Below are 27690 nucleotides of genomic sequence, written 5' to 3'. Positions count from 1 at the left end.
GACCTGTATCAAATTCAGTATAAAAGTGAGCATGTAAATGTAGTCAATGATAAGTGTAGTACTAATTATGTCTCTGTGGATGAATATGAAAACAGGTTCAACTTCTTGAGATGTTTCCTGTCAGCTCACGTCCCTGTTACTTAAAAAGAGCCAGCTAGCCACATGACGGCCAATCTTGTAAATTCACTTGCAAGTAAAGGAGCCCATAAACATCATTAACCATCATTTCCCAGCCCACTTGAGTTACATGTGAAGCGTTCTTTATTGTGTAATGAGCCAAGAATCTGAAAAGATTGCCACTTCAAAGCCTCTCTTGAAAGCTGTCGCCCATGCAGCCTGCTGACATGTCAAGCTGGGATTAAACGTCCCCCCATAATCATTTCTTTGTTTTCAAATGAGCCCATTGTTTATCTGCACCTTGGGTGACAGCCATCAAGGGCGCACAGTGCTGCGGAGGCTCGAGAAGTGGTGATACAGATACTTCATGTGCTTGTAGGAGACTCACTTTAGCCTGTATTCAAAGTTTGTTTTTATTCTTCTTCTTTACTTTAGAGATGTTCGTAGTACTTGGACATTCTGATTCAGATTTGTGGAGCTGCCAGGATTTCCTGCCAAAGAAAAGGCAATTTAGAAGATTTAGGAGAAGGAAATTTTGATATGCATATAATTTTGGATTGGATGTGTCACTTTGTTGTATTTCTGAACAAACCCCCCAATTTATCCTTCTGTTACTTGGGCTCAGAGGGAAAGAGAGAAGGAAAACTCCTCATGTAAAGCATACAAAAGTCAGATTTCTTTTTCTTCTTTCTTTTAGGAACCATTTTAAAGCTTGATTTAGAGTACACAAGAGTGACTGGAAGTCTCATTCAAGTCTTGCCTCAATTGTTATGCAGGGAGATGCTCCCTCCATCTTGTCTTAGAAAAACAGGCCTTTGTCCAAGACCAGCAGTGTGTCATCAGCTCTGGGCCTCCAGTAAGGCAGGGACATTGAGCTCGGGCAGCAGGGGGACACTTCTCGGGGCCTTGAAGAACTACAGTAAATCTTCAAACAATTTATCCAAACAAAGGCCGCTGTGTTAGGAGGGAGAAAAGACACAGGAAACAGATGAATAAGCAACATCAATTACCAGGCCCTGACCTTGAGAGCCCTGGACCAAGGCGCACATTTCACACCAAATGACTGCAGATTGGGGCTGACAAGCCTGGAGTGGAGAGGCGAGCCCTCACAAGGTTACCCAACATGCATTTCTTGGGGGCCAGGGCAAGTAGGGGAAGCTAGGGAAGAGGATAGAGGTGGAGGTGACAGGTAAAGGAGCTTTAAATGAAAGATCACCATAATAGATGTTGGTTTATTTTAAAGTGAGACAAAATGGCTCAATTTGAGCACTTAGCCTGACAAAATGGCCACTAGTGAGATACAGGAGAAACATGGAAGTGGACAGCTAAATGAGTCTCCTTATAAGTAAGGAGCCCATGAAGACAAATGTATCAAAAAATAATTTTCAGAAACAGAGTTCCAGTCAGATTTGGAGGAACGTGTGTCTTTAAGAACAGCCGCCCTTCTTCCTTAGATCCTACGGACTGTAAACACAAACAGCTGAGTGGGGAAAACATTCGCTGAAGCCTCCGTGTTGTAATTATGAGACGAAGAAGAAGAATTTCTGAAGTCTATTGTGTTATCCATTTGGCAAAAGCACTGTGTAAACAAACAGGTGCCAAAAGGGCTGCAAAGTTATCATGAGAAGTTCAATGAAGGCTAAATTAAATATTACCATCAATTCATCAATGCTGCCATTTCAAAACGAGCTATAAAGCCTTTACAGCTTGTTTGTACCTGTTAAACTTGTTAATAACTCACTACAAATATGTTTCGCAACTGGGGTGGAAAAAGCCAACTTAAGATCTTCAACCTTAACAACACATGAGCGTCTGTCAAAAGCAGCTTGGGGTTCAACAGAGTGTTCTAAAAATAGCAGACACGTCATTATACATTCACGTACAGTTTGCGGTTGTAAAAAAAGCTGCAGTTTATGAGAGTTTATGCTACAAAACCACTGACCTGGTTGTACTTTTTACTCCACTGCATTTAGCTGACAGCTTTAGTAAGTTTTCAGGTTGAGAATTAACATAAAAAATATGATCAATTTAAAATGAGTATGCATGTTTATAAGTTAAACCACATAAAAATATATTAAGTAGTTAAAATCAGCCCTACTTTGAGAAAACATGCTTATACAAATGCATCACTAATAATAATCCAATAATATATTTAGAGTATATAAAACAATCTCAGTGGGTTCATTCTGCATAACGAGTACTTTTACTTGTGATACTTTTGTACTGTGACTGAAGTAAGTTTTGAATGCAGAACTTTTACTTGTAGTGGAGTAATTTTGCAGTGTGATATAAGTACTTTTACTTAAGTAAGGGATCTGAATACTTCTTCCATCACTGGACCTAGGTTTAGGGCAAAAAACTTCCTGATAAGGTGTAAGTAAATAAATGTAAGAAATGGCAGAAGTGAAGTAGTTACGAGGGGAGCGTGACTACAGTAAGTTGCGGAAAAAACTTAAGTTACATTAAAAATTGTTTACTTTTGTTTTCACTCGAGATACTAACCCCATTGTCCTGGGTGAAAGTCCGCAGTTTGTTTCCCCCATTCTTCGGTCTTCAGGGTCTCTGCTGGTTTCAACAAGTCAAATTTAAGACTTTTTAAGACCATAAAGAATACAATTTAAGACCCATTTCACATCCATACTGGCAAAAAAGTACAAAAGACATGAAGCAAAAAATCGGAGGCCCGGAAATATTTGCAAAGTATATGAATTTATTCACAGCTCTTTCACACTGGAATTAAATTGTTCGCACTTACTCATCTTACATAAGTAATTTGGCTTTGCTGTGGTCTTTTGTTAAGTTTTCTCAGCTGCTATGCTAGACTCTAACACACTGCGGCGCGCATACACCACACTCGCTGGTTGTGCTCGATAATTTCTGATCGGGCTCTGCGGGTACTTTGTTCTGTTTTGTAGTTATGTAATTGCATCCTCAAATCGAAACATTTAAAAGGGAGACTGAAGTTTATGCATTTGTTTTGACTAAAAGTAACATTAATACATTTTTAAGACCTTCGTATTTTCTTAAGAAATCGTATTTAAGACATTTTATGACATTTAAAAACATTTGAATTTGAATTAAATTATTGGATTTTATAAATTTTTAAGACCCCACGGACACCCTGGTCTTGGTGTGAATACAGCATAATTTTTTATGATGACCATTAATTAATCGCTGTAATATACACAGAAAAAGGCATTATTAAAGGTTTATTTTTTCCCTCCAATCAGCAGCATATCTATCCCACTTTTAGATCCATGACACATTATCATTAGATTTGGAAAGTGTCCACCATCAAGTCGAATCGACCCACTGAAAGGTGACTAGCCTCTTGAACTCATGACGCCCTCTGTGAACACTGTACTAATTAATTGCCCGACTCTGCATGATGACATGCAGTCTTTCTGAACAAAACAACAGAGTCATGCTTTTTACATACCAAATACAGCACACAGCATTAATTCAATCTGAGTCGCCTCCAATTAGCCGGCGAAACAAGAAGGTGCAAAGCCCAGTCTGACAGTAAAAGAAACTGACAGAATGAAGGTGCAGTGACACAATAAGTCTGCATCATTTCATTTAAGTTTTACATGTCAAAATTATCATTACATGACTACTCCCACTGGAATAATTAGGGGATTAATTCATTTACCAAGCAAAGGTTCCAGTTGCTCAAATGTGTTGAATTTGGTGTTTCTCTGTTGCATTTTAGTGTAAATTTAATAAACAAAAACAAACAACATTGCCTTGGAGGGTAATCTTTTACATTTTCCAGCATTTTTTGAGACTAATGGTAAGTTGTAAATGGACCTGCACTTATATAGCGCTTTTCTAGTCACTTTGCGACCACTCAAAGCGCTTTACATTACTACTAATAGATTAAATAGCGAGAAAAAATAGTGACAGTTTAATCGATAATGCAAATAATCGTTACCTGCAGCTCTACTGACTTCTTAGCAGCCTTATGAGCATTTTAATTAAATAATAACAAGATTAATGAATAGATTAACTCTCTGTCTTGTGGTCTGCATAGCTGACCAGTCCCTGTATTGATTGTTTTTAAACCATAGATGTAAGGCTCAATGAACAAGTGAACTGTTAATAAAGTACCTGAGCACTGCTGCTAAACCTGAAGCTATTAAAGTCTTTACCTGAAGCCCTGACTGAATTAGTGCACCGGTTAATTACAAAGCACCTTAAATCAGAGTCCTGAATCTGACTTTTTCATGCTCTGAATGCCCTCGTTCAACACTTTGCGGTGAAAAAATAAATTGACAAGCTGCCTGTTTGTGCATTTATTGTCACAACAGTAACAGAGTCCCAAGACTTTCCACTGCTGGAGGGGACCAAATTGTAAGGCATTACTCACAATAATGCATATGCTATAATCACAGAGAACTTACTTAAAATTCAATCCACTTTGGCATCATTATCATGTATCAACATAATGAATGACTCCTTCAGAGTATGGTAATTATAATTTGATAAATCATCAGCAGAAAATTAACTAGATGTCAAAACATTCATTGGGAAGGGTGATGAATCGAGGATGATTGTGGTGATGAATTGTGTTAATCTGCGCGGTATGTATCCAGTGAAATGGCTAAACAGCCCAAGATGGATGGGGCACAGAAGCTGCAAGGTCAGACCGCAAAGCTGCAGGACGAGTAGAATAAAAGGAAAAGCTGTGCATGTTTTTACTTTGGTCATTTTGCTTCATAAACACTCTTCTGTTGAGGGCAATGCTAAAACAATTAGTTGATTAATCCATTGGTTGGTTGGTTGATTGGCAGAAAACAACTATTCTGATAATCTGTTAGTCATGTTAAATGTGCAATGTGTAATTTTCTGCCACTAGGGGACTTGCAGTCGAAACAATAACATAAGAAGGAACAATGTAGACAGTTTCTACTGGTTAGAATTCCTTCTAACCTCCTCTCCAAAGCAAAAAGACCCAAAAACACTCATTAAAAATCTGGGTTTCTATGTTACTAAAATCTTTCATCCAGTTAAATTATAAAATGTAAAACGGCCAAGATCTAAAAGGGTATCTTAAAAAAAGATGACTTAAAACCGGACACGAAGTCATCACAAAGTTTATGACATCGTCTGGCAGACTACCAACGCTGATGCATGACGCATGACGCTGACGTAAAGAGGAAGTGACGCCACTGACAGACAGCCAAATGAATGCTAATGGACCATTACTCTGATTTTCTCTGGATTATTGAAAATTGTGGCAAATTTCAGATAATGTACAACCCGATTCCAACGAAGTTGAGACGTTGTATACGAAGTATATTTTATACTCAAAAGTGAACTGAATAACAGAAAAACTTTTGCTTTTGTAAATATCTAAACTCTGATGGAATTTATTTTTATTTATGGTTTTCACACCATCCCAACCGTTCGTTTTTAGACATTGGATATAGAAATGTTACATATTACACTTTAATACTTTACTTATAATACTTCAGCTTCTCAAACATGAGGATTTGTTCCTCTTCAAAATAAAAAAAATGTTTGGATTTAAGCCTGTTGGTTGGCAAAACAAGCAATTAAAGGCGGCACCTGGGACTCTTGGACCCTGCAAAGGACATGTTTTAGCTTTTTTCTGATGTTTTTTTAATTAATTTATCATTAAAGTACTTTATGGCTGTGGATGGACATTGCATTTTGCAATGCACTTGCTTTTGCTGCACTAATACCTCAAGATATTGAAAAAAAAATCCAGGCCTTGCACCCTCCCTACCACACACGCCCATAATCATGATTCCCTTTTGGATGTTTTCGATGTGAAAGATGTGTCTGCTAAGTGAGAGAGGTCAAACATGATTCCAGATATTTATTACATGTGCTGAAACCAGATGGAGGCAACACATTCATCATGGTGCCGTGTCACTGAGGTAACACCCGTTCCCCATAAAAAGCGACTCCCTCTTCCCAGCATGGGCACCGGCCTCGACTGGTGTTTACAGCGACCATCCCTGGGTCGGGTCCGGCAGCCGGTCGCCTTAATCATCCCCATCTCCTCGCTTCGCCTGGCTCCACCAATCGTGGGTTATTTTTAAAACTTTTGCTTTTATCAATACTCTTGACTGTGTAGCTGGGGGAGATATTAAAGCCACAGCCGGGCAAAGAAGGGCGTTTCTGACACTTGCTCCCTCATTTATCAGTCCCCTTCATAGGCCCCGTCAGTGACAATGAAAAGATTTCACAATACCGCCAGGCAGAAACTCATTCCACCAGTCATCCATCATGCTCAGCCCAGCGGCCGTTCCACTGACCTAATCGGTAATGCCTGGCTGCATGCTGGAGACTTCTTAAAGCCCCCCCTTCATTAGGCCTAGTTAGAATGAGACAAGTCATAGGGCTAAACCCTGTTCCTTAGTGGGACCTACATGTCTCGCAACCCCTTCCCATTTGGATCATTTCAGCCAAATCATTGTTTTAAAAAAGCCTGATGTCCATGGCCCCGGAGCCCAGGACAGAATAAAGTAATTCCACCCATGCATCAAGTCGCTCTTGGACCGGCAATAAGAATATTTGGTATGGTAAAAAGATTTATCCTTTCATGTATCCTTGGAAAAAAAAACAAGTACAACAAACGAGCAGAAAATACACACCATTAACTATCCAATACACAAACGGCACATAAAACCACACCAACTGAAAAAACAGCAGTAAATATTTCACAGCTCCCAACAGAGATAATTTGTGTTTCATTTCAAAGTTATATTTTTGCTGGGAGGGGGGTAAATCTGCCTAAATCAGCCTCTCGCTGGCTCAGAGGACTTCTTCAGCAGTTTCCCCCCTCCCACTGAGGGGCGGTAGGTAGAGGTTCAGCCAGGTCGCAGAGCTGCTGAGAGTTTGGATCCCACTCTGTGGCTGTGCCAGCCCCGAGTTCAGGCAGCACTCTGGTGAGCGTTAGTTAACACACAGGAAGACAGCGGGGGGGTTCGGGAGTGCTCTCTGACCCAACACTGGCTATTATAGAGAGATTATTCCCTAACCCCCACAGCTGAGTTTTCTGGCACATTTCCCTTATCTGCACCACTCCTTTGCTGCTCCATCTATTACGGCTGTCTAATGTGACCCGTCTCTTTTGTAAGTCACTCAAGGAAAACTGTGTGTTCGCCTTGCCAACATTTGGGTCAAATTAACTTTCAACAAAGATCTTCATTGTCCTTTTATTTGAAGGGAATTTAAAACACACAACACTTATCCTCCCAATGTGGCGCCAATACCATTAGAAAGGGAAATCAGGGGGCACTTGGGGGAATGGTATAACTTCACATGCACACTCAACTTTGGATTTTTTATTCAAACTAATTGGACTGAATGTTTTTTATAAGATGTCCAAATTAGCCTTAAAAAAAGAACAGTAAAAGATCCTAGATGAACTGTCAGGTCAGCTGCAATTCAGGAATGTGAGGATTTTGGAAATCCTGTCAACATGAAACCAAGTACAGTCAAAACTCCCAAAAAGAAAAGAGCGAGCATCGTATCCACTGACTGCTGCACTTTGGAGGTTACAGTTGGCACAAGTAGAGGATCGACCAAGAAATAATGAGAGAAAAATAACCTTTAACTTGTGTTGGGGAGGGGGGATGCAACTCCTGGCGAGTTTGAAATAGTTCTGTATTGTGCTATGATGTGCCTCGCCTTGTTTGTAGCCACAGGCAGAGCTGTTGTTTGTGGATGCAGCTCGGCAGAGGTGTTGAGGCTGTGTGAGACCTGCTGATTGGCCGGAGGGTTCTTGTCTGAGGCTGTGGATATTCACCATGACACACAAGCAGATAGAAGAAGGCGTGGCACCATCAATACATGACATACTGATGTTTTTATTGTTATGAACAACATTGTGTTTAACACAGTTGGTGGGATTTCCTTTAAAGATTCTGCTATCAGCCATGAATACCTGTTCGGTGTTCTAGACCCTATAATCATTAATAGATAAATGTATTCATCTCCTCACCTTTGTTGTTCTGATGTTCGGGAGTTGCATATAGGAAAAATAGTGACTTATGTGACTGTAAAGCTGCAATGATTAGTCGACTAACTGATTAGTTGATTGAGTCGATTGAAAAGTTATGCAAACTATTTTGATAATTGACGAATTCTTAATTTTCATGCAAAAATGTCAGCAAATGCAGTTTTCAGCCTCTCAAATATGGAGATTTCCTGCTTTTCTCTCTAAATATCATACTCATTTGAACATCTTTGGGTTTTGGGCTGACAAAACAAGACATTTAAAGACACCCCCTTGGACTTTGAGATACTGAGACAATTCATTGGGAAAATAATTGCAGTTTAATAGATAATGAAATGAATCTTTAGTTGTAGCCTTATGTTTATGTAACTGCCCCTCATGACCCCCAAAAACAAAGACACATGTAGCACATTTTTTTAGCTGCATATTTCATTATTCCATTGAATAATAACAGCTTCAATGGCCTCAAAGCAAATCCCAGACTGTTGAGACATCTGTATAAATAATTACATCACATGCAAAATCTGCTTAAAGTGTTGATATAATAACTAACCTTTCACTTTATATTAATGAAAAAAAATCATGCATGTAGATTTTTCCCTAAATACTGCTTTAATGTGTTGGTTGTTTCAGGCTGATTAGGTTCAGTGATCTCCGAGTCAACGCTGAAATGATGTGCGAAAATGTGTTCTGAAGTGTGAGCAACAAATACTCCCTAAACCATGTGTGGCTATCAATGCTCATATCCTATTATTCTGCTAACTATCAGCAATTATCTCCCTGTCAAAGCTCCAGGTGACAAATTCTCCCCATATCCCGCCTGGCAGTATCATCAACCGGACATGAGCTTCATGTGATGGAAAGTAAATCACTGGCTCCGCTCACAGCCCTGACAGACAAATGGGGTGCCTTGGAAAAGCTAGGCCCATCACTCTGGGCTGGGGAAGAAAAAAAAAGGCTCTCCCTCCCAGCTGACCTTTTTTTTATTCGCTGAGAGAGGAGATTAAATACCACAGATTCTGTATGTATGGTCTGTTTCCAAAATATGAGAATTATTAATGGCTTTTGCGGAGGGCCCGTTTAATCTTCTGCCAAGTTGCAGTCATCGTTTTTACCTTGGGCTGCTTTTTTCTTACAGATGGTCCCAGAAAAACAGGAACTGTGCTTTATCCTTACAGCAAAGGCAAAAGGAAGTGTGTGGGCATCGTCTGGGCGGTAATAATATGACAGAATTATCATCCCTCTTGAGGCGACAAATAGCATTATGATGCTAACAGTATTGAGAAAATTTACAACTCTGTGTGAATGGATGTGAACATTCTATAGACCTGGTAAAGACGGCAAACACACCCCAACAAATGAGCTGCTGGGGATGCTTAATTGTTTCACACCTCCGCCTCTTTGCTGCATGACCGTTTTCACCGGCGGAGGATTAATATCTCGTGTTGTTATTAGCAGTGTGCTAGTTTGGACCAGAGATGCGAGAAAGCTCACCTCTCCTGAAGTGTGCATACCTACAGCCACATGCCACTTTTCACACAGAGGTCACAAATCAAGTCCCAAAGCCAGATGACGACTCAATCACAGCAGCGTGACACAACTGGTAAATTATTGACCTGTCTTTTTGACCTCGTGGCCCATTGAACCTTGGCTGAACAAGAGACTTGCTGGGATCATTTAAAAAAGGTACAAAAAAGTGCATTTGCAGCTGCATTACTGTATTTGCATCTCAGTGAAACGAGCTCTGTTGGCTGTGTCAGCAACTCCTTTTTACTGCTTTACAGTTTACTCCCTTTTCATTCTACTTTCACAGCAAATAACCCAGGACATTAGTGTTATGCAACTTACTAAGCCTAAATGAAAAGACAGCTAAGTCTAATGATGCAACTATTAATTGCCTCAACTACAGAACAAGCCATTGACTTCATTACAGATAATGAGTATGACAATATAGTCAGCGAGGTCACCTTGTGTATAATATGGCCAAGCTAATATGATAGTTTTTGTCAGGAATTTCATAAATTTAGTAATGACTACAATGTCGGTTAGAGCATGTGTCATTCGTGGAGGCAGAGGTTTACTCAGATGTCTATGACTCACTGTGTGTTTTTGTGTGTATGTACTTAGCTAATCAAACATGTGACTGATTCAAACTGCCCTCTAAATCATCATAGGCAGTGTTTCATCCTCCGCTAGAATCAGATTAATCATGAAATTCTTCCTCTATATATAAATTTGAATAAAACATGAGCGTACATTTAAGACAGTGGAAGTGTTTGAAGAGCAAACTCATAAATTCTAGTTCAACGTCCTCTAAACAGATGGGAAGATTAAAGGGTGGGGGGGGGGTGTCCTTCGCTGTGGCTAACATCACTTAGTTGTTTCTTAACTAGTCAGTGACAAGGCAGCTGTGATGGGTGGAAGAATCTGCAGAACAACTTGTATTGGTTGTCTTATTTAAAAGAGTAATGAGAGAAATTATCAAAATAATTGCAGCAGAACCAAAGATGCAGGATGCCCACATGCGCTAGTAATCCTATTATTCACCAATTATTAAGTTTGCGCTGGCTTTGGTTGACTACAGGTAAGCAGTCCATGTGGGGAGCTAAAGAGGCGGGCACATCGGTCAAAAAGCAATCTCTGAACCCATCTACTTATGTATGGTAATGATTTTGCTTTAAATTACTTTCCTAAAATCTATTTGCATTAATATATCCATCATAAACTGGCTATTTGTGAAAGATTTTGGTGGCAGATGTCATCTCTTAATTCCAATCTCACATTTCAAGTTGCTAATCACAACAGCACTGTTTCCATTTAAGTCAAAGCAAAGTTCTGAAGCAAAATTTTAAAATGTCGCATTAAAGAAAATGCAAATTACGGACATTTTCTATCAACTGGTTTAGAACGAATAAACAAAGCTGCATAAATGTACTTTCATCAGAAGATGACAGTTAAATGTATTGCTGTAGGCTAATACATCAGTAAACAGTAGAAGTCGAAATTGCGCCAGAGAGAAAAAAACAACAAAAAAGAGGATGCTAATTGGACAACTTTGGCGACCCACGAGAGAAAATGAAGTCTTCAGAAATTAGCTTCAGTTGGGCAACTTATAATTTTTATTTCATGTCAGCTCGTCTTGACCAGCAGAGCAGCAACAGCTGATCAGTCATGTGAGTTAAATGTTAGCTACGTCAGAACTTTGTCTCCTGTTTTGCACATTTACTACTTTTCGAAAAAGACACAAACCACCTGAAGCAAGTGTACAAACTTTTATATGCATTTTCAAAACTTGTATCAAATTTTGGTGTTTCCACCCAGCTTTTCTCATGCAAATCTGCTAAATGCACAAAGAATCTGTTGATGTAAACACAGCTACTGTAAACAATGACCAGCAAATGGAAGAAGAAGTCTTGGCCCGGATATCCCTTTTCTGTTATTTAGATATCCTCTGGAGATACCAGAACCCCCAAAATAAAGTGAAAAAACTGGCTAAATCACCGTCAGACCGATAGACGATTGGTTACCAGATTGTGTAGCAGCTAATGCTGTCTTGAGCTGCCACTCTCAAGCAGAGATGTTGAGCGGGCAACAGAAGTCTTGTGAACCTACTTCTGTCAAACTCCATACTTTATATTTATCAAATTAGTAATCCTCAACCCCAACTGACCACTCCCTCTGGAGCAGTAGAACTCCACAAGAACTGTAAATAGACATTGATGTTTAAAATCTGTTAAGTCCCCCCTGCTCTGAAGAGTGTTTGGTGACAATGATATCTGCACTGACCTGTATATGACCTGCGATCTGCTGTGGTTTGCATGTGGAGTGCAACATGGCCAGAATGGAGATCATCATTTCAGAGGCTGAAGTGACGGCTGTCTCCTGAAAAAAAAAGAAGAAGAGAAGAAAGAGTTATTTCTGGGGTATTTGTCACAAGTGACAGTGAAAAGCATTTAGAGACTGCCCACTTGTTAGGGGAATTTGGTACAATAGCCAAGGCTTTGTTAAAGACAGTGATGGTGACAAGAGAGCTGAGCTATAAAGCGAAGCTCTATCAATTAATTTAGCAGAAAGAAATCAAACAGTCCCCAGCTTTGAGTAACTAAAAAACTTAAGAAACTGTTTTCATCTCACAAGATAAAGTGAGGAGTTTAGCTATTCTGAATGATCTCTGCATCAAGCCATTGCTCCTTCATGATTAGAGGAGGGAGGCGAGGAGGTTTGGGCACTTAGTGAGGATGCCTCCCTGCATCACCAACTGGGAGGATACGCTGGATGTGCTATATCACCCAGCTGGCCTTAGAGGGCTTGATGATTCTGTACTCGTAGCTGGAGAAAGTTGTTAGAGAAAATGACTCTTCTGATACTTTGTTTGCCACCGCGACCCTGACCAGGACAGGCGACTGAGAAATGTTCGGATGAATAAATAGGTAAATCCCACATCAGCAGTGACCTGTCATGAAACGCGATGCTACTAATGCCTCAGCCTTCTCCAGGTTCCCTTTGAAAGGGGATTGAGTTATTGATACAGCAAATCCATCCAGCAGCTCCCCAGTGAGGGATCAAAGCCACCAGAAACTGTCTGTTACATAATGGTCTCTTTGCCCTTGGCATTCAGTGGGCTCCGGCAAGAATCTATACTGAGGGACATTCATGTCCCTGTGGGATCCAAAACTTAATTAATAACTTCTCCTGCTCCTCCTATCTTTACCAATATATCACCTGGCAGCGTCCACACACACAGAGAACTTCAGTAGCCTTTTCTCTCTGACCTTGGCATTTCTTCTCAGACGCAGATTATTGATAATTTTCTGGCTGTGGTGCCTCTCCTCATTTGTCATGATTATTGCTGAATTTTTAAGCTGTCATCCGTGAGCATGGATCAATGGTTGTCGACTTCCCCTTTGTCATATTGGCAGCACAAACAGCCCTTCCTCTCTAAATGAGGCTCCTCTTGCTTCTCTATCTATTAGCTGTCTGTCTTACTGGGCACTTGATCCTTTGTTAGGTCAGTCTATACATCATCCCTCCAATCAAAGCCTGACACTTTTATATCATGCATGGGCAAGGACTAAACAGAGGAATGAGCTGTGCATTGTATGTTGTGTATATAGACACTAATATTGCATACATTTAAGCATACGGCAATAATGCTTGTCTCACAAGGTCTGTTGGTGCAGGACAAAAAGAGAGCCAGATTTCACTTTGAGTTGCATTTATAATAGGATGCAGTTGACAATCCAATTGCTCAAGTGTCAAATATTCCATGTAATAAGGCCAGATCTGTCAAACTGATTAATGAATTGTCACAGCAAAAGGAACCAGTTGTAGCTGGTAGCAGCCACTAGCGGCTGACGATCCGTCTCATTTGACTGCATGATTTGTACCTGTAGCCAGGCCAGTGGCACGCCGGCTTCACCCAGCTCCACCACGTCTACACCTATTCCACCATATTCCTTCTTCCTCCCTCGACTGGCTGAACAGGTCTGACAGGCGGATTCCTTTTCATTTCAATGTATTAAAGGCACTTTCCTGCTCTGACAGCCTGCTCTGTTCTGCCACCTTCTAGCTGGGGCTTCACACTACTCTGGGCAGCCACTGCGTCTTGACAGACCACTGTCACTTCCCATCATCCTCTCTGTAGATCCTGCTCTCCCCCCTCTAAGCACGCAGACCCACTTTCCCACCAGTGCAATTATTTTTTTTGACAAGCCATCCATCAGCTTTAACTTTAAAGCACTTTCCACTGATACCCATTGTTACAGTTCTGTGCCTTTTTATGCGGGCGGCAGGAGAGAATATGATACCAGACATTCAGACTACCCGACCATGTAAATCTACTTTGTTCTGTTCTTTATTTCCAATTTTCTGTTCCATTTTTGCCGAATTATGCATATTTGTTGTGCATAATATGCCCTTGTCAAATCCAATTAACATGTCCTAGCTTGCAGTGCGAGAAAAGGTTATAATTTGCCGGTTTTCTTGAGGAGCGGGGACTAAAGTCAGACTTAAATGAGCAGCTAAACTCTTACTGTGAGTCACAGTACTGTCACACTCTGTGCTATAGTCTACGAGCCATGAGATCGAACTAATAACAGTTAAGTAACACTTAAACACAGAGTGTGGAGGAAAATTTTGTAGCATCACCACCTCCACTGCAAACTTGCTTTCTGGACGGACATAGCAGAGAGCCTTGTGGCTTGGGGCCGAGTCACCATGATTAACTGACATCAACACTAACACACGACCAAGCTGATCCATCTTGCCCTGGCCTATATAATTAGAATGACAGCTTAGAAAATTTGGTCTGATGCAGAATCTGTCTTATGCCGTGAGGAGCCCTAATTACTATCTCAGTGTGAGAGTTAATGATGAGAGGTGGGAGCAGCATCTGGGGGACTCGAGGGGACGCTCTCTCCCTCTGCCCGTGACATTTGCTATGTCCTAACAACTGGGCCACCTATGGCCCTCAGTGCTCCGTCCTGCTGACACGCACTGTGAGTGTAGAGAGACAGTGATGTTTGGTGCCAGTCCAGGTTGTAGCAGACCCCTGCTTACATCTTGATTGTCGGCCACTTATAGAGCAGTCATTTTGCTGAAGGTTTCATGCAAATAACCCGCATGAAATTTACATTAAAGATGAAATTCTTAACAAGAGACTGTTAGTTTGTCTGTTTGAATCAAAATCAAACAATTTTATTTGCAGCTTTCCCAGTCCATTAAGTGTAATTGTTCTTTTTTATGCTTTTGTACAGTTATGGTTACAGACTCTCTTCACCTGCCTAACTCATTCGCCAAAAGAAAGGCAAAATGTCAATAGTTTACTCCTAAATTAGTGTTGTCACGAGATCAGATTTTCACTAGCCATTGTTTGGCATGACTCAAAAAACGAATTTATTATCAAAAAATGTTGTCTGCTGATCAATTTATCCATTAAATGACTAATTGTTCCAGCACTAATCCAAGCTCCTTCACCCACCAGCTACTCGGATCTCACAAGCTGTGAAACTACGGAGCTTATTGGCTCCAGCGAGCAGAAAACAAACTGTTTTCCTGAACCTGTGCAACAATAACAAACTGTGAACATATGGCTCTGAATGACCCAGATGGCCCGATCACTCCTGCAGACTGTTAACTTATCTCCTGTATCATGAGATTTCTGAGATGTTCAACAAGTAAGCAGGTGTTGATGAGATTTAATGAGAAAATCTTCATTCAGCCTCAGGTCTATGATTTGCTGTTTATTGGTTGTTATAAGCATTAAGTGCGGTGTGTAATCTCACCCCGCAGTGGCTGACATGTTCGGTCTGCGCGTCTGCATAATCAGCCAGGGAGCTAATAACACGCAGGTTGTCACAGCTGTTAAAGACAGAGAGACACGCTGCCCAAAGTGACAATATGTCAGTGATTGTCTAGCAGATGAAACCGTGGATATTAATAAATCAAAGTGACCCCTACCTGAAGCCAAACAGATGCAACACCTGGACATGTAAATTCTTGAGTAATGGATGCCATAAATTTCAATCGGAAGACCTCCGATTTAATAATCGAGCAGACAGCTGCAAGTGGGAGCAACCATTTGGTTTAATGTAAAAGACAGTTTTGGAATACCAAGTATATTCTGCTCCCATCAATCAAATCTAAAATGTACAGTGCCGGGCAAGAACCTGAAATCCTCCACTCTCATTTCTCTTCTTTGATTACACAGTGTATATATCAAAGTGCAGTATAGTGTGGTTATGTATGTAAGGTGAGTAGTGTGTGTTTGTCAGGAACAGTAGCTGGCTGGCAGCAGGGGGTTAACCTCCTGGCTGCTGTCAGTGTATTAATCACCACTGATGTGTGTTGTAAAAGGATTGCTGCAGGAAATAAAGACACCATGGTGTCAGCTGCAGTGCCCTGATGTGACTCCATCAGACAAGAGGATGCTTATTGACAGGGTGAGAAAGGGGGACGGACAGAGAGAGAGAGAGAGAGAGAGAGAGAGAGAGAGAGAGAGAGAGAGAGAGAGAGAGAGAGAGAGAGAGAGAGAGAGAGAGAGAGAGAGAGAGAGAGAGAGAGAGAGAGACAGACAGAGGGAGCAATCAGTCCTCGAGTCAGTCACCTTGGCACTGACGCAATGTCATGAAAGTCCACACCATTATTCCTCCGACCGAACAGGAGCATTATTTAAACTCAAACATCTACCAGGGGCTGAATGTCAGTGGAAGGGCACCCACACCCACACACACACACACACTCACTCACTGTAAACAGTACCTCCACACTGAAACAATTAGCTGATTAACAGAAAATGAATCAACAACTTTAAAAATCAATCTACCCTTTGCAGTCATTTAGCAAGTGAAAATGCCAATCAAACACTCGCTGCCAGCCTCTTGAATCGAAAAAATGCAGCTTTTTATATAAGAGATACAACAATTAGCCAATTAATTTATAAGTTGATTGACACAAAATTAATCAGAAACTTTTTCCATCGATTAATCCTTTTAGTATTTTTCAAAGCAGAAATATTTACCGGCTCCAGATCTTTACATTTGCTCATTCATTTTTCACAATTTTCAGAAAATTTCATGAACAAAATGATGACCTGATTAATTGTCAAACTAATCACAGATTAATGTATATTTAATAGTCATTAGTTGCAGCTTTAACTGTTTCAATATTGCATATACTGGGTTGCCCATAAAGTTGGAATAATTTAGTTTTCACCCACAATCCTCTTTAATCTGTGCTTTCATTTTTATTGTGGTATGTTTGGAAGAGATTGATTAATGACATTTAAGATATATACTTTATCTGTCAATAATAAATCACATTGTCACCATCATTTCATGGAAAGAGGTAAAAAAAAAAAAAAAGATCATGGGTGATCATGTAATTCAACCAATCTACCACAAAATTTGGGATATTCTATATATTCTTCGAGATCTCTCAACTTTTTTCTGCCTAAAACGGTTAAACTGTCAAAAGTGTGCTTGCCACTTTCACCAGTCACTTCAATTTTCAAAGAAATAATCTGATGCTCTATATTGCTCTCAACAGGCTCTTTCCATTCTATAGAATACCAGAACTAATCCAATACCAGCCACTGAACATTTGGTTACTGGTTACACTGACAATGCTACATGACATGGTAGAAAGTTTGCTTAAGTCAGGGAAAACGGTTACGGACGAGCATTCAATTTCCTGGCTAGCTTATTAGCTTGCAGCTAACAAGAGGAACCTCTACTAAAAGGGTATTACCCAGATCCTCGGAGATTCCTAAAGTCATTTTCACTCTCACTGGAAATAAATGAGTTTACTGTATATAAGTCTGACTCATCACCTCGTTCTTGGGAACTTGTAATGGGCACTCGTCATTATTTTCGCTAATCATTATTTTCGCTAATCATTATTTTCTGACATTTAAATGGCTAAATGGTTAATCAGAAAAACTGATTGATAATGATAACCTAATACAGATACTGTACACACACACACACACACACACACACACACACACACACACACACACACAGGTCTTCCTCTATAGAACTGTCAGTGAATCAAAGCAGTGAAGCCGTTCATCACACACACTGACAGCAGACACAGGCACAAAGCCATACACTGACATTGCATGACCGCTGGCATTTCAGGCAGCACACACAATTTAACTTGCTCCTGCTAAATACTCTGAAAACTCTACAACTCATGCAACACGCTGCCCAGTGCTCAACAAACACAAATTAAGTTCTTGGGCCAAATTCACAGAGTTTTATAGTTGGTTGTACTTTACTGACTGCCTCAGTATTCCCATTAATTACATGCTCCTAAGAGGTCTGATCGTTATTACATGCCTCAAAAGTTGAAGTAATTTAATTCAATCCATTTGATGTTATTTGGCCACCAGAAAAACAAGCAGCCATAGCGGGGAAAATATTACACGAGAGGAGCAACAAATAAAGGATAGGGCTCTAGAGAGGAATATAACAGAGCTGGCATGTGTTTGTAAAACACAGAAGAATAGGCAAAAAAGGGAAATTACCAAAGTGAATGTGTAATTTATCAAATTAGGTGCACTGGCTTCTGTCCACATTTTAAACTGTTGTTGTTGGAATTCCTAATGAGTTTTTAAAAAAATTAAATTATAGGAAAGACAGGATTTTTAAAAAGCTAGTTTTTTTTTGATTAATGTATTGGTTGAAATGACCACAGTAATGATTAAAGGCTATGTATTTGAGAGAAAAAGACAATATCTGTGCTTGCCATAAGCTCAAAAAGACAATGAGGAACCAGTTAGTCTAATGTAGTGTACATCTATATATGTTTATGTAATTGGTACATATAATCTCTATAAATATAATTTTTTTATGATGTATTTTCCATTTCAGTTGTTAACCTTGGACGAAATAGAGTTTGGTTTATGTTGATGTTTTTTCCCCAGTTTGTTCTACCTAATATACTTAGTTTATACTGTTTAGCTCACATGTAGAGAAAGAAAGTAAGAGAGAGGGATGATTTTCTTTAACGTTATCTTTGAGAGGCAGCGGCTCTGGCTTGCATGACCCTTCTTGGTAGACTACCTTTCCAACCTGCCTCAAAAAGGAGGGTTATTTAAGAAACAATTAGGAGCATACACAAAGCAATTTGCAGGCAGTCTAACTCCTCAGACTCCGCCAGTGAAGGGCCTTTCAGCGCTGATTTATCACGCTGTCGCCTTCACAAGGCAACATAATTAATAGGAGCATGGACTTCTAATTCCACCCGCTTCCACGGCCAGTGGATTCCATTTGATTTATGATGGCCGAGGACTTTGCATTTTATCAGTTCATTCGCTCGTTATTTATGCTGATGACCAATTTCAATGGGTCGCCATCATCTAACTCACTACTAATCAAAGAGAATTAGGGTTCACTGCATTATTTAGAAGCTGCTAATTTATCTTCGGAACAAGGGGGAGAAACGTTGGCTCTGAGGTTCAACTTGCAGAAAGCACACAGCTCAGGCATCTAGCTGCAGCCTCCAAGTAAAGGTCTTCACAGTTTCTCTAATCAGAATGAGAAAACTGTCCTGCTGAAATGATACAATTACGGCTGAATTTTTGTTTCATTGCTTATTTAATGGATCACAGATTGTTTGACTACTTACACCTACAAGCTGTTGGTATTTAAAACTGCAATTATGTCCCCTGTGCGAGATCATTTAGCGTTGATTACATAGACTGCCTATGGTGATATTAAATATTATAATAAAAGATAACTTCTGTTTTGCAGCGGAATAGCCTCAAACACAAAGAGATCAATCAAGCCGGGAAAGTCAGTTTTTAAGAAGCTGAATCAGAGCCCATTTTACCCTCCATAACATTTGATGGCTCATGGATTGTCGTGCAAAAAGCAACAAAAGCAAACTCCCACAGATCCCTCACAACAGCTGCACGGCGGAGCACTAAAGCACAACTGGACTAGAAGGATTTTCCTCCGTAGCGAGAGAACAATAAGAGTGAATTATTGCCCTGCTGAAATAATGGGTCATGAATGGCCCACAGATTAATACAATGCATTATAAGAAACAGAGATAAATAGGGTCACATTGCAGCTCTGTTTGTTAGAAAAATTACACCTGTTCCAAGTGTTATGAACCTGCAAATGCTATTCTGAAGGTTAAATTGTGTATTACTATAAAACAAATTGAGATGGAGAAAACGGTTGGCAGTGGGACATTATTTAACGTCCTTGCAGGCAGTGCTACAAAAGGGTAGGATTAAGATGCAATAAACCTTACAGAGTCAAAGAAAAATAGCCCTTGTAAACAATGCAGTAAAGAAACGAGTTGCTTCACAGCACATGCAGTAGCTTTAAAGCTTTACATAAGTCATTTTAATGCTACAGCAAACTTTCCTGACAGGGATATTAGATTCAAAAACACCCTTATATTAAGATTTGACCTTCCTACAGTATAGCAGAATAAATTGCTCTGTAGTCTTTCTCATTTCTTATCTCCTGTCACTCTTATTATGTTTAATTATTCAGCAAAGTGACTGATAAGATGTTTTCTGACAAAATGAATCACGCCGTTCAGAAGTGACACCCGCTATTGTAGGAGATGCTCAGACATCGCCATCGACCGAGCTACATCCTCCCTGTTCACAAGGTGTATCATTTATCCGGGGGGGTAATAAGATGCAGAATTTACACAGACCTGTCAATAGGCATGTCGATAGAAGGACACTTAGCATCTATCATCCGGAGAATCAATGCCATTTTTCAGCGATGAATCCCAGGAAATGATAGCTTTCAAATAAATGGTGGAAAGAGAAACACGACACTCCTTGGGGAGAGATAGATGTAGAGCGGCTCAATTTCCTTTCGTACTTGCTCTCCTCGCAGCTCCCGGCCCGGCTCTCTAGTTCAATGCAAAAGGTCAGAAGACATTACAAGGGACGATCTCTGAAACAAGACATAAAGAATCTCTGGAGGATCTCCAGAACAAGACGGGCAGCTAACTTGTGAGCAGAGAAGAGTGTTTCTATCAATATCTGCGATAAAAGTGCTAATTAAAAAGCAAAAGTGAGATAGAGGAGGGACGCTGTCGTCAACACCGGGCAATGGACGTTTGGTTTCTTTCATTTGGTCGTGCTGTAATCTTATCAACAGATGCATTCGCTTCCTGTTGCAGGACCAGAGTAAAACCTGGTCAGCAAAACAATATAGTAGTGTGGGAGTGTTTTTGGCTATCCTTGTTGGCATAACTTCATGATGAAAGAATAAAAGCAGCAGACTCTCGGAACTCATTGGCTTTCTGTCTAACAACAACCTCACCTCTTAGAGCAACGACCAATATTTATGGGGTTCTGGGTTAATAGGGCCAGTGGATATCCAAATTTCCACCAGGTCATGACTTCCTTTTTTGTGCACCAGTCATTGTTTACATATTGATAGATTAGCAACTTGAGCCGCAATAATGGAGTCAGAATTCAGAAACAACTTAGAACAGATTGATGCACTGTATTTGAATGCAGATTTTGTTCGTAGGACTGCATTTCAGGCAATATTTTCTACCTCTTATGCAGTTTGTTAACATACATGCAATGAAAAGCCAGCTCAAATGTGATTGGTCAATACTACTCGGACTACAAATGGAAACCAAAATGGATTTAATGCCAAAATATTGTCCTGATGCTTGCAGATTCCACATTCACATGTAAATTACATTACAGATGGATTGAAAATTAAGACAATGGAGTGTTTGGGAACTTGTGGGATGCTGATTTAGCCAACTAGCCAAAATTGCTTCAGCTGCCTTTGCTTGCACACTTTTTCCTGCTTTTTTTTTCAGTTAATTTAGCTTAAGGAGAGAAACAAGTATTATAATATAATAGGGCTACAAGAAAATGCTAAACTGCATGATTGCAGTACGAAACACTGAAACTATAATGAATCAATAATCCTACCCTACATGTTCCATATTCTGCAGAAACGAGGCAATTCAGACCTGGAAAAAAGCAGAGTCACAATCCCCTGAGGGTGATTGGCAACTTCTTAAATCAACATCACAACTGCAGGACATTAATGACATGATGACACAACTGATTTTTATCTTTTGTATCATCAGTCTAGACATGGTTTGAACCCATACTCCTCCTAGTGACGGTTTGGAATGCTGTGGCAGCTCATTAATCACCAGGACAGCCTGGAGGAGCTATACTTAATCCCATGACGGTATCCTCACCATCCTCCACCGCTACCGATGCTCGTAAAAGAGAGGGAGAGAGCAAAAAAGAAAATGATTTACACAAATCAATCATTCATTGCTAGCGCTCATCGGCTGTAACACTGGCAGCCTGTCTTTACAGCTCCATTTTAAAGGGCGCCTGCTGACAGCCACACTTGATTAAGGGCTGTGGCTCCCTAACCTTTCATGTTAAGAAAGATTGTCACTGACTGACAAACTTTTTTTCCTCTCCCTGCTTTTCCAGGTCGGTTCAAGGCGAAGATATTGGCATTCAAATTTGTGGCTGCTACTCGGAGCAGATGTCACCTCTGGCGAGTAAGGGTAATGGCACCAGCAGGCCCACTCTGACTCCTGGGGCTAAACAACATACCACCACAGGGCTTCAGAGGGGGCAGCAGGCAGGAGGGACAACCTCAACAAGTGAGCGCTTTACGAGCCTGCCCTCCACACTGCTTTTCCCTTCTCTGCAATTATCATCAAAGAACATCTGTTTGTTGTTCCTCAGGCACCCTCCCCTCACAAGTGTCCTAGCCTCACCTTGACCCATACTTTCAATTGTAGTGGATGTTATGACTAAAAATAAACAGTGCGAAGGAGTGAGGCTACCCTTTGTGTGAGCAGGGCGTTCTCCCTGGCCGCTGCGAGGAGAGGAAGGATATCACAGCCACTTCCTCCTTCTGCTCACTGCTCCTGACAGGTACATGAACAGATGTGAAGTCGAGTCGGCAGTCTCACTTTGTTTCCCGGCTTTTAAGTTGATCTCACTGTCCTTTCGATGCTGTCACAGTGAACGACCTGTCAGAAAAAAGTTCAATAGTTCCTGGCAAGCAACCTGATACAGACCGAGGCTGTGGTTTGTCCTGTTTCTGTTCCTTGGCTGCGATCTATATCACAAGGCCAGAGATGTCACCCGTGTGAAGACTGAACACGCAGGTTTAACGATTAACCCGTTCAGAACCTCATTATGTTTCAAACACAAAAAATAGATATTATTATGCTGGAATTCTACTTTAAATACACTAATCATGAGCAACAAATATATTATGATACATAAAATATGTTATTATCCATTATTTGGGTCGGAGAATCTGACTGAGAAACCACCATTATAAAAAATGACAAATGGTCTAAAGAAATGTATTTTCAACAAAGAAAAATATTAATTTATGTATCATTTAATTTAAATTAATGGTTACCACGTTGCATTTATATTTGTATTATGCTTACTAGGACTGCACAATCATTAAATAATAGTCAATACACAATTATGTCAACTAAATTGATAACAAGCGCACACAAACTCAAAATTCTCAGAAAATCTGAGAATCTTAAAATTCTAATTAATTTGTTCATGTTGAACTTAAGTTCTTAATTTAATGAGAAATTATTCAATACTTTAAGTATTTACTTCACACAGAAGTGCATAAATTGGGCTTTACCATGTGGTAATTTCATATAGATTTTTTACAATTAAATTACTTATTTATTGTTATGGAAAATGAACTGATTTATGAGATTTTGGCAGTATATCGCCCAGTCCTAATTAAAAAAAAAATGTTGTTTAAGAAAAAAAAAGGGGACAGTCAGGGGTCAGTCCAGAAATAAATATTCTGTGTAAATAACCAATAAGTTGTATTATTAGTAGTAGATTTTATCATGAGAAAATCAATTCAGAATGGAGTCAGAATCAAATTATCTACTTTAATTATATGATTAATAGATTACAATGTACCTTAAGCTTCCTGCTTGCCTCAAAGTCGACCATACACCAAAAAAGAGGGTTTAGCAATGCTGCAGTCCACTTAAGATGATGTGGAACACTGTGATTGACTTATAGACATCCAATTAAATACTTCTGTCCGTCAGATGACAGTATTTATAGATCTAGGCATCCTAGAAGAACCATCCATTGGCTGATAATGTAACGTGGTAACTAAATCATCTGTAGAAGAGCTGCGTATTTCTGAATGTGTTCATAGTCTATCACAAGATTCCTTACACTGCTATGTAACAAGTGCACACTCGCTGTAGATGTTATAATTCACCCAGTTCTCATCGGTCACTCAGGTCAATTAGCGGAGTTATGTGAAAGATGACACTTCTTTGCTACAGGGAACATCCAAAGGGCAGCGTGATTGACTGAATGAGATGTACAGTGTGTGCAGACTTGCAAAAAAAAGTCCCCTTTTTAAATCATGGGAGATTAAGCATTTGGCTGCTTTGCATGCTTTCTGTCTTCAGTATGAGCTGTGCTGAAGGGCTTGGCCCTGTGCTGTAATTGTTACCTGAAATTATTGGGCACTCTACAGACTGTCTGCAATAGTTTCTTCTTGCTCCCTGAGGATGTGTGTGCTGATTTGTGCGTCCGGTCTGCCAAATAGCCCAACCTGGCAGTGTACAGCAATAAAGACTTGTATTATAACTCAGACAAATAGTTCCTTTCTTATAGTTTCACCAAAAGCAGCATGTCTTAATTCAAAGATATTTCTGCTGTGTACAGTGCAGCTGATAACCCCCAGAGGGACTTTAAAGATTTAATTTATACTTTTTTGTAATGACTGATGATAACACATGAATGTGTCCCGAGGGAGGGCACCAGCTGTGATCCTCAGAAATCATCCGCGACCTGTAAGGCAGATGTGACGACTTCTCTTCCAGGAAAGCCCGGGAATTCATCAAATGACGCCGTGTACCTCCGTGATTATCTGTCCTCACAGTCCTAATCACTGTAGATCAGATTACATCCCATCAGACAGGCCATAACAGCGCTACTTCAGTTATCACACTCAATTAAAACGTATTCCTATTACTGTCCCTAATTTCTGTCACACAGCTATTTGCGTGCAAGACTTTTGTTTAGCATTTCCACGCAACAAAAGGTGGAGTCAAAGTGACAGCATTACAGATGACTGTAATTAAAATATGCGTAAGGCTATTGTGCTTTGTGCCGTACTTTTGGAAAACTGGACGGACTCCAAAGCATCTGTGTTTATCGGACTTCAATGGGTTGCTAATGTGTAAAAACAAATACAGATATCCTGAACATTAGATATGCTTGTGTTATGGCTCTTTGTTTGGAAATCCCTGGAGAAATTTGATTATTTCAACCACACAGTGTGAGACGGATATAAGTGTCAGGCAGCCCAAACACTGAGTTAGTCATGCGGTTTTTATCAGTGTCAATCATTGAGCTGGAACCCGGTGAGCTCTTGAAAAGTTGGATTCGAGGTTGGGGAAAATAGCAACAAGAGAGGCGTTTGTTTGATAACTGTGGGTGCCATTACCACTTAAAACAACATGGCTGACTGAGGAGCACTAAAAAACAAAGCCATTACGCCTATAAATACCTGATATGTGAGTCAGCTGCTTGCTTTTTTAAAAAAAAAAAAACAAGATGGAGGAAGGGTGTGGGAGGGAGGGGCTCATATACAAGATGGTCAGCCTGCGAGTATGTGGTCCGTGATGTCCCATAAATCTTCCTCTATCTTCTCTGTGGTGATGGCAGAAAGGGATGAGTTGCTCACCAACCCCCCTCTCCATCTCATTCACATGTCTATCTGCCTGTTATCCATGCCCTTGAGCAAAGATTACTGATGCCCTGCCTTTGATATATGACACATCATGTGCCACAACGTTTCATACAATGAATTAACCTAGAGAGGAGGAGGGGGGACCTGGCTGCCGTCAGTTCCCCGAATCGCTCACAATTTCTTCATTTTTTTTTATGTTCGTCCTTGTTGTTATTGTGGCTGTGAGTATTATGGCTTGCCTGGTTCACCGGTGAAGGGTTATCTGACCTCTGCAGGATTCTGCATTGTATTATCTGGTGTGTGTCATCTCACATGTCATACACACATGAAATTTTGAATTTGACTCTGGGTGGGCGGACTCATAATCCAGCAGATATCACTCTAATTCATAAACTGATTTCCATCTTTTTTCAATCCTTTTCTCAGAGGTAATGACATTTTCAAATATTCTGTCTATATTTAATATCAATCTGAGAGAAAAATTGTTTTGTCATTTGTTGATTGTTTGACAAAAGTCTATCAAATAACTTCATTATGGTCTACATAATATAGAAATTAGCTAACTAAAGAGGGTGTTAAATTTTTTGTCTTGCCATTATTGTGAACAAGTGACTCTGTAGCCTCGAGGGGAGCAAAAATAAAAATTACGGCTCAATATTCTGACAGCAATGATACAGGAAGTTGAGTAAATGCACACTTCATCTGGTTGTAAACAAGAACTGAGTGGTTGCGTCTCCCTTCATTCATAAAAGAGGTCCATTAACAAGAGCCAAGGGTGATAAACCAATCATGTGCTGCTGCGCAACTGGCGAACCAGTAAGCTGCCACATTTATTATGAGCTGTTCCGTCTGACGGCAGACATTTGCCTTTTAAATCGGTCTGTCTGCAGCTCAATGTCATAAACAAGGAGTAGATGTCTATACCTCCATAGAGGATATCATTTCATATATATATAGACAGATATAAGGCAGATTTATGCTCTAATAGTGTTGTACTTTGATCATACTTCATAAAGATTCAAATTAATCATCGATTATCGGTGGTGTTCATCTGCAACATCTGTACATAAAGAGCAACTTAGAAGAATGTTTGGTTTTAAATAATTTTTTTATCTGTATTTACACTGTAAGGGAAAAAAAACATGCATAATGAGGCTGGCTGGAAATTCAGTGTCTTCACTAGTTGTTCTAATGTCAGAGTCGTTGAGTTGACAGAACTAAAGACAATCATCATCATGTAAATCTCAGCCAGCAGACGTGTCGTCATATTTAAAGATGCTAATCTATCCTCCAGTTACAGTTGAGGTAGTTATGTAATTAGATTTTTTTCCCTCACTGTTAGCCAACAGTTGTTAACCAATGATGAACCGTTACTGGGTCCCAGTTACACATCCATGAGAGTTAAGGTTCAGGTATACTTTTTGGATCCCCTGACTGCTGCTGACTTTTACCCGTCATGCAGCTGCAATTATGCTTGCGATATTATGGACACATGCAGCGAAATCCACAATTGTCCACTGCTAGTTTACTAGTTTAGCTGTGAGGTTGTCAGCTGTGTGTCTGTTTGGCATACTCTTTGTTAGCAGGATGGCCGATTTAGCCAACATCATCAATAGTGTGCCATATTCTCCGTTTTAAGAGCCCTCCATTAGTTAAAAAAAATAATAATAAATTTAAAAAAGCAAAAGTAAAAAAATAAAATTAAAATAAAAACAATGTAAGATGAAAGAATAAATTGAATGTATTAATATATATTAATTTGAATACAATTAAATAAAAAATGTAATTAAAAAATAAAGTCATAATAAATTAGATCAAGCTGCTACACTGCTACAACCTACTGAAAATTCCTAAACATATATTCCTAAACATAAAATTTTGGTAAACTATATTCAACATTTTCCAGCCAACAACTCAGCGCAAATGGTATGCAAAAGAAAGGGTGTGCTGGATCTACACCACAGGAAACAAGTGTAACGTTTTATCTAGATTTTCTTGTTTTAACAATTCTTGAATGCCAAAATCATAATTTAAATTAATTTCTGATTAATCACCCAGTCAAATGCAAAACAATCTCATAAAACTTAAAAAATGGAGATATAAACAACGGTTTGCTGTAAACGTGTGAAAAATAAGTTTTAAATCAGATCCAAGAACAAGAAGCCATGTGACAACAACTCCTGGCACACACACAGAAAATGACATGAGCTTCAGAAAGCTTCATCATAAATAGTGACAGAAAGCCGTTGTTGGAAAAAATATGGCAAAACCAACAGCACATGCAGCGCAGCAGTAAAGTGCCTCTTCACCACCACAAATCTTCTATCAGTCTCTGAG

The 27690-nt window shown here is 39.8% G+C and overlaps 1 long non-coding RNA gene across 1 annotated transcript in view; it reads right to left on the bottom strand.

Annotated features, from left to right (window-relative positions):
• Positions 1 to 894: 894 nt before the first annotated feature.
• The window catches only part of LOC131959361 (uncharacterized), a 113956-nt gene continuing 87160 nt past the window's right edge, over positions 895 to 27690 (bottom strand). Inside the window, exons 5-7 of the long non-coding RNA XR_009389443.1 lie at positions 11897 to 11992; positions 2620 to 2682; positions 895 to 1071 (exon numbers count right to left, since the gene is read on the bottom strand). This is a non-coding gene — a long non-coding RNA (uncharacterized LOC131959361). The remainder of the gene's footprint in view (positions 1072 to 2619; positions 2683 to 11896; positions 11993 to 27690) is intronic.

This window comes from Centropristis striata, chromosome 21, assembly GCF_030273125.1.
Source record: "Centropristis striata isolate RG_2023a ecotype Rhode Island chromosome 21, C.striata_1.0, whole genome shotgun sequence".
NCBI classification, from domain to species: Eukaryota; Metazoa; Chordata; class Actinopteri; order Perciformes; family Serranidae; genus Centropristis; species Centropristis striata.
This window is presented reverse-complemented; position numbering and strand designations above follow the sequence as displayed.